At 36.7% G+C, this 18690-nt stretch overlaps 1 protein-coding gene and 1 long non-coding RNA gene across 8 annotated transcripts in view; both read left to right on the top strand.

Annotated features, from left to right (window-relative positions):
- Positions 1–6789: 6789 nt before the first annotated feature.
- Positions 6790–13494, top strand: LOC129575278 (uncharacterized). The gene is made up of 2 exons (XR_008688785.1): positions 6790–7335; positions 10268–13494. It is a non-coding gene; the product is annotated as an uncharacterized LOC129575278 (long non-coding RNA).
- An 895-nt stretch (positions 13495–14389) lies between these two features.
- LOC129575280 (transcription factor mef2A) overlaps positions 14390–18690 on the top strand; it is a 72732-nt gene continuing 68431 nt past the window's right edge. For all 7 annotated transcript variants that reach the window (XM_055458540.1, XM_055458546.1, XM_055458544.1 and 4 more), the window contains exon 1: positions 14390–15235. The gene's annotated coding sequence lies outside the window, so the exon portion shown is untranslated. The remainder of the gene's footprint in view (positions 15236–18690) is intronic.

Genomic DNA, 18690 nt, shown 5'->3' on the forward strand with positions numbered 1-18690 from the left:
ATAGGCGACGTATTATCCAATTTTAGCATCCATTGTGTGTGTGTGTGTGTGCATGTGCAAACATTTTTCCCTTTATTAACTTGTACACAACAACACGAATCTATTTGATGAGCAAGTTCTTGATTTCAGAACAGATGTGAAAAACTTTCGTCTGCTTTCACCATGGGTTCTTCTTTGTCCCAATGTCTCTCTTTCTCTCTGGCTCGCTCGCTATTCTCTATGGGGATGGCTATATGTTTGAGAAGACCGCAAAAATCACAGCACAACAGGAACCTAGAAGAATGCCAACGCAACACCCAAACTATATACACACACAACACTAATATCATGCTAATTTGCGAGAGCTTCACGCAGCTCTATAGATTCCAACGCGTGCAGTGCACATGCCGAGCCGAAATGGGAATGCGTTGCGAACGCAAAAATGCTAATAATAAATTATTTAATAGAGGGAATGAAAAATTACGTATGAATTGGTTGCGTTTTTACACGTATTGTGATGAAGTGGCAGGGAATCCGGCAACATGATGAACCGATATTGACAAACTAGAAAACTTCTTCGTACATCTATTATGTCGGGCTGTTGCATTCGAAATTGTCCTAACGATTATTATGATGCTGTTGAGTCACATGGAACATCGAACGAATCATTTTTCTGGCGTCGTCGTCATCATTCACATCCTCGTCTTCAACAGATCTCTCATGTGACTATTTTGTATTTAAGCTACTTTGTGATGTGATTTCATTTCCCTGCAAACGATGAATGACTCTTGCTCATAACAGACAGTAATAAATATCTTTCGGTGCCTGATTGTTGCCATTCCTCATGATTTTCATGATAATTTATTCAAATCCACTTTTACTCGTTTGGAAAACTTAACTTTTTGAATAGATGACGACGACAAGACCCGTTTCCCATTTTGAGTTAACTTTTCAGCACTGACTTCAAGAGACATTTTAATTGACGTGCATATTTAACGCTTTATTGATAGGGGAATTGATTTGCAACTTGGAATACTAATGCCACAATCCAAGGTATGCGATCACTTTCTGTCAGCATCTCTGTGTCTCTCACCGGCAACTAACTGATTCAACAAATAAAGAGATTAGTGAAGGTGGAAATGATGATGAATTCATTGAAAATGGGTAATTCAATAAGCGTTTATCAGCTGTCGCCATACCAATTTGTCGGTTGAATTACAGGTTTCATGGCACAATTATTTCATTGTTACGTGCGGAAAATGATGACACAAAAGTCTTGCCATAAGACGATCAGTTCCTCATTGTCGCTATTTCTTCATTCAAAAACAATATTTTTATTGAAACTCAGATCATTTTTTAAATACAATTATCATTATTCACACCATCGCTATCTAGAAACAAGGCTTAACTACACTTTATTGACAGTAGCCGAAATTGATTTATTTTTTTTCTATGGTGTAGCTGGGGTCGAGTATGTTCCAAATATATGCCAATTTTTTTCCGCACCCCCCTGTGTATCCAAAAAATGGGTGTTCGAAGGGCGACCATGAAAATCAGGGTATTTACACCAAAGGTCATATCTCCCCAGCCATGGGAGGGAGGGCATTGCTCCTTGGGTCAAAATTGTAGTACTCGTGAATACCTATCCAACGGTATACATAACATTTACATTTGTTCACGTTATGTTTGAAAAACCGTTACACGAAAAAAAATCAAATTTTTGGGTCAAAAAGTAAGTTTATCTCCGTTTTCTGGGTCATTGGGTGGTTTTATCGTTGGGGTGTGTTCAGGAAAATTATAGAAGGACTCAAAAGAAACAACTTTGCTTCAGACCATTTTGCCCCATCTCCTTATGGCAGGGCAGTATAGCCCCCGGTATCACTCAAACAAGGTCAAAATAATAAATACTGAATATTTTCTTGTTCTTAATATCGTACAAGTGGCACCGCATATTAAATAACAGTCTATATATCACTCCCAAATATCAGTATAACACATTTGTATACCACTATAACAGTTTGTATAACACATTTTCAAATGTCACTTTTACGTACAGTTTTAATATAAAAATGGGAGGGCGGTTAGAAAGGAAGCACAAGATCGAACGAGCGCGCGCGCGAGTGAAGGTCTTGTGCTTCCTTTCTAACCGCCCTCCCATTTTTTCCGAAATGAAACCCCATATACATTTAATCAACCCATTATATTTAATAGAATGAAATAAAAATGGGATGGGGTTAAAAGGGAGTGCAAGACCGAACGAGCGCGCGCGCTTTTAACCCCATCCCATTTTTTCCGCGTGGTAATTGAGTGGTTTGGTTTTTTACTTCGTGCCTACCTAGTTTATTTTGTTATTTATAAATCGTATATATATGTATTGTGGTAAAGTGAGGTTAGGTATAAAATCCATACAGGTGTCATACCAAGCTTTATACGGGATATTTTATGGTATATGGTGCAACTAGTATGACATTTAGAACAAGAAAATACTCAGTATTTATTAATTTGACCTTGTTTCAGTGAAACCGGGGGCTATACTGCCCTGCCATAAGGAGATGGGGTAAAATGGTCTGAAGCAAAGTTGTCTTCCTTGAGTCACTCTACAATTTTCCTGAACACACCCCAACGATAAAACCACCCAATGACCCAGAAAACGGAGATAAACTTACTTTTTTGACCCAAAAATTTGATTTTCTTCGTGTAACGGTTTTTCGAACATAACGTAGACAAATGTGAAAGTAATGTATACCGTTGGATAAGTTTTCACGAGTACTACAATTTTGACCCAAGGAGCAATGCCCTCCCTGCCATGGCTGGAGAGATATGACCTTTGGTGTAAATACCCTGATTTTCATGGTCGCCCTTCAAACACCCATTTTTTGGATACACAGGGGGGGTGCGGAAAAAAATTAGCATATATTTGGAACATACTCGACCCCAGCTACACCATAGAAAAAAAATAAATCAATTTCGGCTACTGTCAATAAAGTGTAGGTGTGCCGAAAAAACAAACAAAAAATGCAAAAATCGAGAAAAAATTATTTTGAAAAAAAGAAGAAGAAAAATTGTGCAAAATGAATTGAAAAATCAATTAATTATTGAACAAAAAAAATCGCTGCAACTATTTTTTTTTCCATTGAAACGAACAAAATAACCGAATGCATAAGCTGTTAGAAGAATGCATTGCAAATGGTTTGAGTGAATCGACGTTGGTTCGTCATTAATTGAAGTTGTTAATTAGTGTAATGACATTTGCTGAAATGTCCGTCAAGCAAGCAAGCGATAGCAGCATATTCCGTGCTCACCGTGAGGTAAACGCTTGTTTTCCGTTTGAATCAACAGAGTGAAGAGACTTTTCGAATGAGAACAGTGGCCAAAAATGAACGAACGATGTGTCTTGATTCCATACATATTCCGGTAAACTTGAATGAATATTGTGCGAAATCCATTCGGAAATCCATCACGAAATGTTTCTTTTTTGCATGCACAGAGAGGAGAGAGAGAGAGTACGTGTGTGTGTGTGTGTGTTTCGCATCTTGTTTGTATGTCGTGTGTACGTGAATATATTGGATGATATGTAGTGTTATGTCCACGGGATGGTTTTTGGCACATGAATAGTGTGAATGTAAATTCCAGAGAATAGCATCTTGGATATGATACAAATCGGGGGTGCATATGTGGATGGGCATTAGTGGAAAGTGAGAAGAACTCTCGGGTTCGGATTTTTGGATATAGATATGGGAAAAACAACCACACGCCGAACAAACGAACGAATGAACGACCGGACGAGAACGCATAAACAAAAGCGTGATGAAACTGCATGTAATAAGACAATCTCTGATGCAGATTCTGAGTGCAGCGTTACGCGAGCCAGCCAATTATTTGTTCATCAACCTGTTATAGTGAAAGCGAGCGATTGCATCGAACTGTGTGCTGTTCGGTGTTGTTTTTTTCCCTTTCTTTCTGCATTCTGTCTCTCTCTCCCCCTCTCTGTGTTTTTGTATCCATGGTTGTCATCATCCACACAATTCTCGGCGAGTGAGTTAGAGTGGCGCTACATGAGTGAGGGCGCAAACGCATGCCATCGATATACAAAGACACCGAAGAGGCTCATGTAAAATAATTTTTTTTTCTGTTGCCCGTAATGATACTTTGTGCAGCAACATGCATTGCACATTTCAGCAAATGCATCGGGTCCGGTAATTTATTTTCGATTGCAACTATACATAACATACAAAAAGAGTTTGGTGTTCGCTCGTTCATTCGTTTATTCGCTCTCTTTTTCTTTCTCTCTCTCTCTTCGTTCTCCCTCTCTCGTTCGAATCGGCGGTATGGCCACTGTTGATGCCGCTACTGTCGCCGCCGTTACCACCGTCCAATATTACGCGGCAAATACATATACCCATCTGGTGGTGGGCTCATGTAACGCGTACATACGTGCATACATTAATTAAATTAAAACACTTTTGGCTGGCAAAATTTGCTAAATATCAAAGAGCATTTTCATGACTGTATGCATTTTCGCCTAAAACCAAAATGCAGTTGATTCGTCCATTTTTTTTTTGCAACAGATCAATAATGTTGTCATTGCGCATTGAAAAGTCGCCACCATCTCGAATTTTGCAAAAACATGACAACAACAATTCGGGGCTCTTTTTTCTCGTTCCGGCTCGATGCTGTTGCTATTTATAACTGTTTGGCGTTTTTATAGCGATATCTCCCAATGGGACAGAAATAAAATATTCAATCCCAATGGCCCATTACGGATTTGCGTACAAAGCATTCGAGATGATTTCATTCATAACGATTCCAAAGGATTACAATAATTATCGAAAATTTATCTTCAGAATGTAGGTGATTCGAAATACATCGGTCAGTTTATGCATTGAATTCGTTTTTTTTCCTCGAAGAAGTCCTTTGCTCGATCCTTGTTTAAATCACTAAAGCTGTATAGTTGGCAAAGCATCGAAACTAGAATAGTATGGAAAATCATTCGAAATCGATTTGGAATATCTTCATTTTCTTTGCCTGAATGAATTTCAGGTGTCTACAGTAATTCCACCCATGCATTACGAGTCGAATTGATGATTTCAGCAAAGATTTCGATCAATTTGCCGATTTATCGAACAAATTATCAAATTTGTTTGAATAAAATTCGGTTTTTCCATAAATTGTAATGAGAATAGGTGGCTGAGGTCAAAAAATGGAACGCAATTGAAGTTATGCGTACGCAATAATGCGTGAGTGGACAGTGGACACACAGAAATACCTCAGTAGTTAGGAATCATATAGACGTCAGTTGGAATGCATGCATATGGTTATATAATTCATCTAAATGCATTGCGTGGGCTTTTTTTGCCTGAAAGTTGGTAGATTCTCTCAGGCTTTTGAAGAAGTAACTCTCAAAAGAGTGATAAGCAGAGCAAAACAAAAAGACTCGTTACCAATTCAAAAGGGTTCTATAGAAGAAATATTTATTTTTTTGTGAATACGCACAATATGCGTCGCAAATGAATGGAAACGGGCCGCTTCAAACGGACGAACGCCATGGTAAAAAGTATTATAATTCAAGTTGAGCTAGTGAGTTTTTGATTCGGCGTTTTTGGGGTAGACGCACTCAAACACAAAATGCATTCATACAGAGTGCATCTGGATGCACTGTACCTGTTCTCGTTCTGCGCTCCCCGCTGTCGCTGGTTCGTTCACTCACTCGTGGTACATACACACATATCGAACGGGTGAAATATGGTGCGATGCAAAATGCACCGTGTTTTCCCGTTTCGATACAGAGAGCATTATTTTCTAGGGGTACATTATAAAATTTAAATTGATATTTACTCCACATACAGCAAAAACATGCATCGAAACGACGAGAAGCCGTTGTGTGCAGTGTCAGATATCGGCCAATTGGAGTGAATGAGCCGGCAAGCGATTCGATGAGCGAATGAGAAAATATGAATCAAAGTAGCTTGTGTGAGTGCATTGAGCTCCTGGCACTTGCTCTTGTTCGTTCGCTCTCTATCTCACTTTCTCATCGATTTGTGTGTGTGTGGTGTGTATCTGCCTGTGAGTGTGGAGAAATGCACTCATTTATCGAATGCATATTGTTTTCGGCTGCATAAAATGCGACTGCCTAAACAATGATATCCACACATACACCACACGATAGATACATACCGTACGTCTATATGCAATATAATTTCGGAAATAAAGGCTGCCAGAATGAATCCGATACGATTGACAATGATGCGAGCTGGAGCGAAATGAAGCAAGCAATATATTGCGAAAATATGCTAATGTAAATCGGGAACTCTCTCTCTCTCTCTCTCTCTCTCTGTCTGTCTCCTTCCCCCTCACTTGGATATGTGTGTGCAAATATTTATATTATGTCGTTTTATTTTTCGGTATGTGCTTCACCGTTGTGTCGACTCGGTGAGAGCCGATGCTGCCGTTGATGCCATTGTCGTTGCTGTTGATGCTGCTGCTGCGGTGCAATTTCGCATAAAATACATGGCATGAGAGAGCGAGAGCATTGAGGGGGCGAAAAGGGATTGGGGAGCCAGACTACACAGTATAAGCACCTCACGCACACACACAAACATTCAAACATTCGCACACATAAACATCGGCGCCAAATACACAGCTCAACATCACAGCATCATCCATAGGTCCGTGTGTATACAGTTTGTGAGAGATATACCCCGGTTTTGTTGCTCTTTCGAGTTTGTGTCGAGGTTTTCGCTGTCTCTCTCTTCGCATGGCTTTGCTGCTTTTTCGGAAAAATTGGTTCTACGGGGGGTGTACCAAATTGCGTGGCGAAGTGCAGTTTGCATCGTGCTTGATGCAGGTTCGATGAGCCTAGGTCATTTTCGAATTTACATACCGCACACACAAAACGCGAGAAATCAAACCAATTCATCACAGTCACAATACAACAAAAAAAAAACATACACAAAACCGACACAATTTTTTCGCATTTTCCAAATTTTTCGCCCGAAAGAATAACCAATAATCATAATCACCAACTCTTTCGAAACACGACCGAAGAACTTTTGCCGCTTTTTCAATTGTTTATTCCTGTGCAAAAAAAAAATCATAAAAAATACCAAAACATTTGAATTTATAAAAACTCGAGAAAAAAAAACGAACATTTTGATAAATTCCAGAGAATTCAAATTCAAATTCAAAAAAACAAAGTTATCTAAAACCCACAAATTAAAATCGCAAAAAGCGAAAATAAAATAAATTCAAAACCCAAACACTATTCGAACGCACACGAAAGAGACAGAAACAAAAAGAAAGAATACAGTGTGAAACGGATATCTAAGCTGAGTTTGGCATCACAAAAACGCATAAACAGTTGAGTAAAAAACTTGGTTATTTGTTTTTCGTTCAATTTTTCTGTTGTTGTTATTGTTATTGTTCCGTTTGCCCTTTTTTTGCGTAAAAAGTTTGTGAGTGCAACTTGCGAGTTGCAAAAAACGACGAACACGAGCTGAAGTGAACATGCGAGCGACAAAGGGGAAGCGAGGATAAAAAATGAGAAGCGAAGAGAAAAAAAAGAAGAAAATAACAAACACAGATAGGATTGCATATTTTCACGACGTATATCTCATCTTCTTTGTTCTTTTTCAATGGGAAAGTACGGCGTTACGTTTATAACTGTGTTTTAAGTGGTGATACCGAGAAAGAGGTGAGCGCAGCATCCCCACAGCGCCGAACGAGATAAGGATTGAAAATTCAGTCAACGATTCCTCGCCATATTGTTAACAGAGGCGAAAAACGGGCAAGAAAACTGAGTATAAGGCAAAGGAAAAATGAATCGGGCGGCCATGTGTCTCTCTGTTCAAGGGCAAGTCAACGATTTTTCCTTCAAGTTTAATTGGCTTTTTCCAATGGATCAATTTGGTAACAAATAATTTTTGATGGCTTCTTTTCCTTCCGTTGATGTTGTTGCTGTTTTGCATTAATCCAAGCGCTTTTAATCGGATATCAAACACCCACCCCACCTCCGCGCACCAACTCCCGTTAGAATAAACCCAATTGATTGCATTTCAATTTTTTAATTTGAGTTTGCAGCGCAGTTGGGTAAATCGATTGAAATCGCTTACAATTTTTGGAAAATGTCATTGACGATTGGCTGAGAAGATTTTTTTCCATTTTGAAAAAAAAGCGAACGATCGACCATTTTGCGTTTTAATTTGTTGTTGTTTGTTCATTTGGCCTGTGTAAGTGAGATGAACGCCAAGAACGCCTGGCGTTGATATTGAATTATCGCAAGCGAAACAGAGATAGACGGAGAGAGAGAGAGAGAGAGAGAGAGAGAGAGAGAGAGAGAGAGAGACCGAAACAGAGACAGGAAAAATAGGAAAGAAAGAGATGAACGAAAAAATGCCTGCACATCGCGCATATATTGCACGAAATTGCATCTTGTACGCATATACGAAAATTTCGTGCAATTTGAAAAGGCAATGTGTGTAATGGTGTGCGTCGCTATCGGTTTTTGTGCAGGCAACAGCAGTAGCACACACACCGTACGCGCTCTCTTTCTCTCTCTCTTTCTCTCTCTCTCAAATCATATCCATCCATCCACTTGCTCACACATGCACACGCATACATTGGCCATATTAATAACACAACTACGCATATACCGAATTGAAATGCAATTTCGCCACACATAACAACGACTACGACGACGATGGTGACGACGACGAAAATGCACTTTGTGCATTCTCTCGCTTTTTTCCCTCTTTCTCTCCCTTTCTCGCATGATGTAGCATCAATACATCATTTGAATCAATAGATGAGGTTGTATACCCCATATTTTGCGATGCCAACACGAAATTCGTGAGCCGACTTTTTTTCCTTTCTTCTTGACACCGACAGAAACCTTGTCATTACACTAATTTGAAGATTGATTTCGCGACTTTGAGCCTCATATCAATCATAAAGTGTCCGGCATTTTCGAAAATCCATCTCGAAAAATTGCATACACGTTTCGACGCCAACGAAAATTGCGTACACAGAAAGGTACCGCCAAAAAAAATTTATCGGCAGGGCCGGAATGCATTCCGTTTGGGGTTACCCGTACATGGATGGACGGTCGATGCATTTGCAAAGGTTAAATATACGCGCAAATGCATAATGTGCTGTATAACTGTGCATACGCGCGCACATATACAACAACAACCATCCGAATGGATCAATGTGTTCAAATGGCTATGTAACCACTACGAAACAATATGAAAAAAATCGAAGCAGCAGCAGCAACAACAATATCATCAGTAACAGCAGCGGTAGCAGCATCAACAACAACCAAAAGGGCCAGAACAAAGAACGATATGGAGGGACCGAGCCAGATAGATAGAGAGAGAGAGACAAAAACGCATTTTCGCGTTTATTTAAATTATATTTAAATGATTAATATGTGCAAACGGCTGCGCTATTTCGCGAAAAGTATAGCGCAGTGGTTCGCGCACATGGGAAGGGGGGCACACTCTCGATATGTAATATTATTACGTTTTTATGTGTGTTTAATTGCTTTGGCCACTGCGTTGCATTCGATCGAATGAAACCGCTCCAGTGGTTATCTTTTTCTCCATTTTTTGCTCTCGTTTGGTGGTCGCTTCGTTTTGAGCCTTTTATTGTTGTGGCAGGCATTTTATACATAGGCCTCGAAATGCATTTAATTCTAACGAGGTGACTAAAAAATGCAATCCCTCGTACTGGACTTGCTCACACAAACACACACATTCCTCCGGATATGCTGACTAATTTGGACATTTCCAATAATTTTCGGAGAGGGAGCATTTATGCATTGACCACGGACGCCGTACACTCTCTCGCTCTTTCTCACACGTTTTTTTTCCTGTCGTTATCGAACAACACGAAAAAAATTATTTTCCAAAATGAGGCAGCAGGCGCACTGGAAATATGAAATAAAAAAATTTATAATGCGTAGCATCAAGTATCCATTTTTGAATTTTGGCCACTGGTTCGAGGCTCTTTTATGTTAATTTAAACAAGCAAACCGCACAAACACATACTCTCTCAATTTTTCGGATGGAAATTATTAATGGCAGCGGTTTCGAGTAAATTACTTGCGAACCATTCCCGGTGCATTCAATAGATTTAATCAATTTACATAATTTTATAAATCAATTTATTCAATTTGTTGAATTTAAATGCAGAGTTCATTCGTTTTTCTGTAAAACTATTTTCGATGCAATTTATTTTTCTATTTAATTTCAAACTAATTGAGTGTTTTTTCTCCCTCTATTTAAATTTACAGGAATCTTGAGTTGCACAACAGCCGCACACATTCACACAACTACGCTACAACACACAGATAAGTAGCTTAATTGCAATAAAAAACAACAAACAAAGCATTCATAAAAGAACCGAAAGCAAAACTGGAATTCATTTCCGAACTAATAATAAAGAAAAACAAACACAAACACAATAAAACATAACCTAAAAAAACTAACACAAAACACACAACACACACAAAAAACAAAAAAACTAACACACACAAAACGCTAATTTAAAACAAATAAAAAAAAAACATTCAAAAGAACAATAATCGAAAGTAATTTTAAATAAAGAAAAAAACTTCACCAAAATTTAACGCGCTTTCGACAATTCAACCAAACAAACTAACAAAAAAAATTAGCTCATTTTGGATAAAGTACAAATTTCGTATTAAGTAAACTAATTTATACAGAAGAAAAAATCTTGTATAAATCGTTTAAAACCAATTGTTACACCAAAAAAAAAGGGAATTACACTTTATAAACATCTCATTTGCGTTGATCCAAAAACGAATCCTTCAATTCAATCCCTTGTCAATCGAGTCATTTGATCTGAACAAAGGATATACACTAGACCAACACTTGATTATTTCATAAGTTGTTTGAATTCATTTTTAAATTAATCGATTTAATTGTTTCATATTTAGAGAAAAAAAACAAACACAAATTAGTTGCAATTTTATTGAAGAAATTTTGAATTTTTTTACTTAAATTTTTTACACACAAACACACACACAACACACACACACACACACAAATATATATATATTTATTTATATAGACATATAAAACAATTTATATATACACACACACACTTTACACACAAACACAAAAACACACAAAAAAGAAAAAAAGAAAAACAAACACAAATCAACAAAATTCAATCAAACATTTAAAAACACCAAACACAAACCAATTCGAAAGAAAAAGAAAAAAAAATCGAAAATAAAAACACACACACAACACAAATTTGAAAGGAAAAACATTCAAACACAAAAAAAACCAAAACAAAAAACACAAACACCCACACAACCACATCCACATCCACATACACACAAACAACAGCTAAACAAAAGCCAATAACCAAAACTAAATCACACCAGAAACAGAAACAAAAACAAAAATAAAAAGAAATTTTCCAGACCATAAGACCAAAGAATGTATTTAGACCTCAGCCAAAATCAATATTTCAATCAAGTCGAACCACAGCGTCAAAATTGCAAACCGTTTCAACAATCAAAAAATTCATCCATGTTCAATCAACACGAAATTGGTACACATACACACAACAATATCAAGTCATAAAATCAAGCCAACACCGCCGAATAATCCACACACACACATAACAAACAATTAACACAATACAATCCAAAATTCTTTACACTGACACCGGAACAGACAGTTTAGAATACCATTTACCATACAGCTAGCATTTAATGAAACTTATCTTTAGCATTAGTCAGATAATAATACAGCTACTACTAATAAAAAGTTCTATCGAGTTAAATTTTAGTAAAGAAAAAATACATATAATTGTAATTGATAAGAGTATTAACGTCAATAAAGCTAGGAGTATAGGGTTGCACGAAAGTGATCGAAATCAACAGCGACTACGAAGACGGTTACGACGGCTAAGACAAAAGCACCAGCAACAGCGTGACAACAGCAATAAAAACATTCAAACCAACCAATTCAACCATTGTCATTGTCGAAAAGTCAACGTAAAAGCAAAACCGACACTAACACGCCCAATCAACTCACTAATTATCAAATAATCTGTATAAAAAGAAATTAAATTATATGGGTAGAAAGACACATACGTTACATAGGCTATAGTGAATCGAAAAGAAGACAGGAATTACACACAAACAGTTATTGGGAAATCACGAAAATTGTGTAATTGAATCAATCTTCAATAATTTAAGCACAATTTATTCATAATCTATTCTTATTCTTAATTAATTAAGCGAAAGTATTAAACACACACACACACAGACTCTAGTAGGAGAAATTTTTTTTGGTGGAGCGCAAATCAATTTGCATTGCATCAGAAAAGGTATTGAGTACACCAATTCGACAACATCCACGTGAAGCGATTTATTACACTTCCATTTTTTGTTTTGTCTTTTCATTTCGGATCTTCATTTCATTGTGCCAAATCAAACAAACCCAACTCAACGCAGATTGGACTTTTATTAAATTAAACTTTGCTCCAATTTCAATTGCAATTGGACTGAAGCTAAATTCTTTTCGCTAGAAAACATACGATTCTTTCATTCAACTTTTTAACATCTACTTTGAGTAGATTGAAAGATTGAGATAGAAAAAGTTTTCGTTGAACGAAAGTTTTACGTTTTCAAATTGGTCAGCATTTTAATTGGCTAATTAAATTTGATTGGTAAATTCGAAATTTCCTTAAATAAACCAGCGTCAATTTTTCAAAAAAACACTTCCATTTTCGCCTGTGTCGAAGTTTTTTTTTCTCGGAAAAGCAATTTTCAATCTAATCGTTTTTTTTTTATCAAGAGATAAACAAAAGAGTTTCGAAAAAGGACAACATCAAAACGACAAAATCTTATACAAGAACCAATTCTTGTTTGAACAACATACAACTGTTAAAACCACACACAAAATACGACCGAACGAACGGATCGTGCTTCGCGAAAACAAATATTGAAAAGACTCGAATTCATCCAGAATTCGAACAAATCCGAAAATTCAATTTTTACACCTTTCGATCGGAAAGCAAAAAACGAGCATTATTTTATTTTCTTAATTTTAGAAGAAAATAAACAAGTTTAGGAGAGAAAAAGCTAATCTACAAAAACAAAAGAAAAAATAAAATAAAAATAAACAAAAAAGTGATAACGTCTTGGCCTATACATATTTTGAAACTACATTGTGATCCAGAAGAAACAAACAAAACAACAACAAAAATTTAAACTAAAACAAACAAACAACAACAACAACAAAAAAATTAACTATTTGACATTTATACGAGAAACAAACAAACAAAAAAAAAGATAGTAAATTTTATATTTAAAACAATAATTTAGGTGAACAAAAGAGTTTATAAGGAAATTTGAAACGAAATCAAATATTACGCGAGAGAGAGAGAAAGAAAAAGAACTATAAATTTATATAACGAAAGAGAAGAGGAAAGTGTGAGATAGAGAAACAGAAAGAGAGAGAGAGAGAGAGAGAGAGAGAGAGAGAGAGAGAAGAAAAGGTTTTGTTCCTGTTGAGGCAAATTTTTTAGACAAATTAAAGGAGAAATTATATTTACAGGAAATCGAAACGTTTTTTTCGAAGCCAAAAAACTATATTTAAGCAGATACAAAGCAAAAGAGAAAACCGTTTTTAACAAAAAAAAAAATAAAGAGAGGAAAAAGAGGAGATAGAAAGCGTTTCGTTGTAAATTTTCATTTTTATTGAGCATTGAAATCGAAAGGAGGAGACAGTTTCTTCGTTATACTTCTTCGTTTCATCAAATACACATAGAATTTTTTTTACGTTTTTGTGGCTTTAAAAAAAATCACTTGGCAACAAATTGACTCTTCGAATTGAGCGCACGCTCTTCATCAGAACCAAACCGACAACACCCAGTGAGTTCAGACCAAAATAAAAGAAGTAGACAGGAAGAGAAGCTTATCACAGAAAGAAAGAAAAAAAAAGATAAAAACAATCCAGAAGCGAAGCTTATCAGAGACAGAAAGCGACAGGGACGAAGAGTCAGTTCTGTATCGATTTAAACGGAATAAAAAGAGCACGTTTGTAAAGATAAAACCAAGAAAGAAACACAATATCGTCTATTGAGGTGCCTTATTGTGGCCTTATGCACAACAATTTATACTAAGCATCCAAGCATCATTCGTTTCATACATTAAGAGAAAAAGATACAAAACAAACAAACAACAACAACAACAACAACAACACAAAAGAGAGGATAAAAACAGAACTTATGCTGAACTTGAAGTGAATCAAGTCAAGTTATATTTAGTTATCATGGTTTAAAAATAAACACACGTAAGTTACACTGGTTAAACTCTTGAGTGGATCGAAAAATCGAATCGGAATTGGATTTGAATTTTTCTTCGTTTTTTTTCTGGGAGGAATTCCTCCCGCTTTTAAATCTTCTATTTGGAAGGGCAGCTCTTCCAGATTTTTCTTCAATAAAAATAAACAACTAATCAAATCGAACAAAGCACACGATCTCTCAGAAGAGAGTATTTCACTTGTGTTGGTCCATTGTTTCCGAATTCCCCAAAAAGAAAAAAAAACACCTTCCCCGAATCCTTCCCCCTCCCACATAAATAACACCGTACAATCAATGAACAACAACAACAACAAAAATCAACGTTAAAATGCAAAATTAAACACACTCGGTATAAAAAAAAAGAGAATTTCTCAAACTAAAGTACAAATCGATTTAAAAAAAGAGATATAAAATGTGAAGTTTTCATTAAACCACAAAACAAAACAAAACAAAAATCTTCTTAAAACGGAATATAAAAAAAAGTTGTGCAATTTAAAAGTGTGCTAAACAGATTAAAGTGAAAAGTTTCGAAAACAAAGCAAATTCATTAAATAAATCTACTAAAAAGAAGTCCAAAGCGAAAAATCGCGCGCGCCAATCCATACTCACTCGCACACACACACAACCCCGACAGCCAAAGTGTGAGAGCGACAACAACAGAAACGTGCGCCACCATAAAGAAATAAATAAATTTTCCCTCGAAACAAAAGCGAGAGAGCGAAAAGAAAGTGGTAAATAAAAGGAATATAAAATAATAAGTAAAACGTTGTAGCAGCAGCAACAGCAACAGCAACACGATTGGAACGAGAGAAGAGAGAAAAGTTTGGGTGAATGTTTCCTGGACGAAAATACACCAACGATGACACATCGCCACAGCGAAAACGTCACTGGAGACTATTTAAAACATTTCACAGTAAGTCCATAACATACCAACCGTTCCGCAGTTTTTTTTTTATTTCGTTCGTTCGTTCGTTTGCTTTTTTCTTTTCGTTCGCTTTATGCGAATACAAAAAGTATGAAAAAAAAGAAGAAGAAAACACAAGTCAAAGAAAAAGAGAAAGAGTATTGCATTGAAGTAGAAAAAAATAGAAGAAGAAGAAATACAAAGCTTGTTGGCTCGTTCAAAAGGCGACCGACCACGTGCACATAACATTTTCACAATGAGTGGGATAGCTAAACGAGAACACACACATACACACGATTTACAAGCCAATTTTCGTCATTGACCACTACTGCGCCAAACACACACACATTTTTGTCCCTGTTTTTGGTTTAAGCTTGTTGCGGCTGCATTTTTTTTTCTCTTACCTTTCATCAGCGATAGAAAACCAAGCTTTTTCAAGCCAATATTTTTGTTACGTTTACGAAGAGTGTGTATGACGAAAAGAAAATCACTTTTATAAGTTTGACAAAATTCAGCTTTTTCTTTGGTTCGTTGGCTCGTTCGACTAGCCCCAACACTGTCAACCGCATGCACAAGAATCAACAACATACACCTTTATGTAGAACGTCCAGCCGCTCTCGACTCTTTTTTTTCATTTTGCATAGAAAATTCTATTTGTTTGTCGTGGCTTTTTTTTGCCTCACTTGACATAATCAATGCAGCACACAACGGGGCGAATTTTTTTTTTCAGAAGAACAAATACTTTCATAGACATATAAAAACAGCGAATCATTTCGTTAGAGTCGAACATAAAATATCGATTTATGGCACTCGCCGATTAATTTAATCGCGCGACAAAAGAATTAAACGAAAGAGAATCACGATGGTTTTTTTTACTACATTTTATTGTCCTTAGCGAAATGTTCCTCGGTAGGTACTTCGAAGCGTCTCGAAATCCGAGTAGAGGTGAATTTGCTCATTTTCACCTGAAAATCAGTTGAAATTATTCCAAACTTCGAATACGTTATTAGAAGCCGAGTGAAATGTACTATTTAAATTCATTTTCTTTAGTCAAAACCATTCGAAATGAATAAATTTGATTGAAAAACACAGAATTTTCTGATGTTTTTCATAGAGATTTGATATTTTCCAAGAAAACGAGATCAAATTGAAGTCAAATCTGGTATTATTGGAACGAAAAATTGAAGCAATACCCAGAAATTCCACATAAAATCAACATTTACCGCAAAAATCACATAATTGAGTTGAAATGTGGCCAGGCCATGTGCGTACATCCAGAGTGAATACCTCACAAACTTTTCCTGTTCACAAAATGAACATGAAATCTAACCGAATTTCACCAGACTTGTTTCCTTCTTAAAATCTTTTCCTCAATTTTTTGCCCACTTCAATCCAATTTACGGCCACCGTTCGACAATAAATTCTTCGTTTAATTAGCAAGTGAGCAATAAATATGCGTTGAATTATGCTGTTTATTATTCGATTGTTCATACAATAATTCAAATATTTATCGCAATTATACACAAAACTCTGACGATTCCCAATAATTGCAATAATTACAATAATAATATAATTCAAAAATAAATGTACATAATTGTGGAGCATACGTGGATATTCGATTTCATTCATATGTATGCCAGAACAATCTAACGAGTCGATATATTGTCGAAATTTTTGTTGCAATCTCACCTAAAGCGGAAAAAAGAGTGTAATCAACATTTTGGGCATATAGTGAATGATAAAAGAGAGCGTGTGCCGATGGCTTGTAGCGGCTCGGTTTTACACAAATGCTCTTTCTCTCTCTCTCTCTCTCTCTCTTTCTCTCTCTCTCTCTCTCTCTCTCTCTCTCTCTCTCTCTCTCTGTACACTCACGGTGGTTCGTCTGTAAGCTTCCGGAAAAGTGAACAAAAGCGAGAGAAAATATAAGAAATGAAAATGCACTGTCTATGTGTGTTCATCGGATTTTCCATAATTCTGTCGTTAATCGGAGCGATATATGCCAAGGGTATGGAATTGTCTCAGCCTCAATGTCAGATTGAGGCGAGAGAGCGAAAGAACGAAAGAGCGCTGCTTTGCTGTGCAAATCGATGTCTGTGCGGCTTTAGTACATAAAATATTGAAAACATGAACAGCCAGAGCGAGCGAGAGAGAGAGAGATAGAGCATATCGAAACGACATGTGTGCATAAGAGGAAAGAAAATGAGAAACGGGCCGTATGTGATCGAAATGGACTTGAGATTTTATGGAAAATGCAATCGTTCGGAATATATGAATCTTTATTATCTTTATATAATCTTTTATGCAGACGCTTAGCCAGAAGTGCATGTGTAGCACAGTCAAAGAGTGCCAAAGAAATAGACCAAGTTGTTCGAATGCTTTTCTCGAAGCGTTTAAATGCGTGCAAACGATCATCATCGCCACTGTCGTCGTCGTTTTATTTCCTTTTTTCCTTCTCTCTATCGTTCTGAGTTTTAATAACTATTTTAATTAGAGGCTGGAAATTGGCAAATGACAGGTATAAAATGGAAATTGGTCAATGAACTTTCAATGATGAAAAAAAAACCACCATACAAAAATGGAAAACATACACTTTGGAATGACGGTAGAAAAAACCGACACTTCAAACACAAAAAATTTCCGTGCATTTTTATTCGAAGTGTCAAAGGTAAAAGACATCAAAATCAAACTAAAAAAAATCACATGACAAAAAACGTCGAAAACATTTTTAAATGATTGAATTAATGATTTTAAAAAGCGTTTCATTGATTGACCACCGAAAAAAAGCATTTAAACAAATGGCCGGTTGTCAATTTTCGTAATTGACAGTGGGAATGTGTCAAGAGTGGCATCATATTGCGCGCACGTAAATAACAAAAAAAAACCATAAAATTCAAGCGATTGACCGATCAACAGCGATATAAATTATTCGGATCGTTTGAATGTTGATTTGTAGTCGTGTTCTATATCTGTAGCTCTCTGGTTGTTGTTTCAATAGCGAAAAGGAAAGAAAAAAAAATCGAAGCCAAAAATTGGGGAATAGAATAGAAGCGACGTAACAAACTACTGTTTTCAAGCCTATTCAACGTGTTTTCTTCGCAGTTAGACCACGTCATGCTGGGGAAAAACCAACGGCACTCTTATGCGATCTTGTTGTTTCGAAGACGAACGAGAAGGCGCGTGTTCGTTGAGAAAACATCGCATCTTATGCGCGCATGGTTTGTGTATCGCCCCCGATATAACCCGCGAAATGAAGACAAACCGCTTCTCGCGTCGTCGTCGTCATCGTCGCCATCGTCGAAAGAACCGAAGAAGGAAAAGAGTGATTGCGACGCGCTGCGCGGCGCGGTGATGAACGCGGGTGGAGGTGGAAAGTGGTGGTGAACTAGGATGGAACACAAGCACTGCACACAGCACTTACTCTCTTCGCTTGAACACACGAAAAAGCAGCAAGAGGCGAATGAGCC

The sequence above is a fragment of the Sitodiplosis mosellana genome, unplaced genomic scaffold (genome assembly GCF_009176505.1).
Source record: "Sitodiplosis mosellana isolate CC-2019 unplaced genomic scaffold, AAFC_SMos_1.0 Smas_scaffold_6166, whole genome shotgun sequence".
Taxonomy (NCBI): Eukaryota; Metazoa; Arthropoda; class Insecta; order Diptera; family Cecidomyiidae; genus Sitodiplosis; species Sitodiplosis mosellana.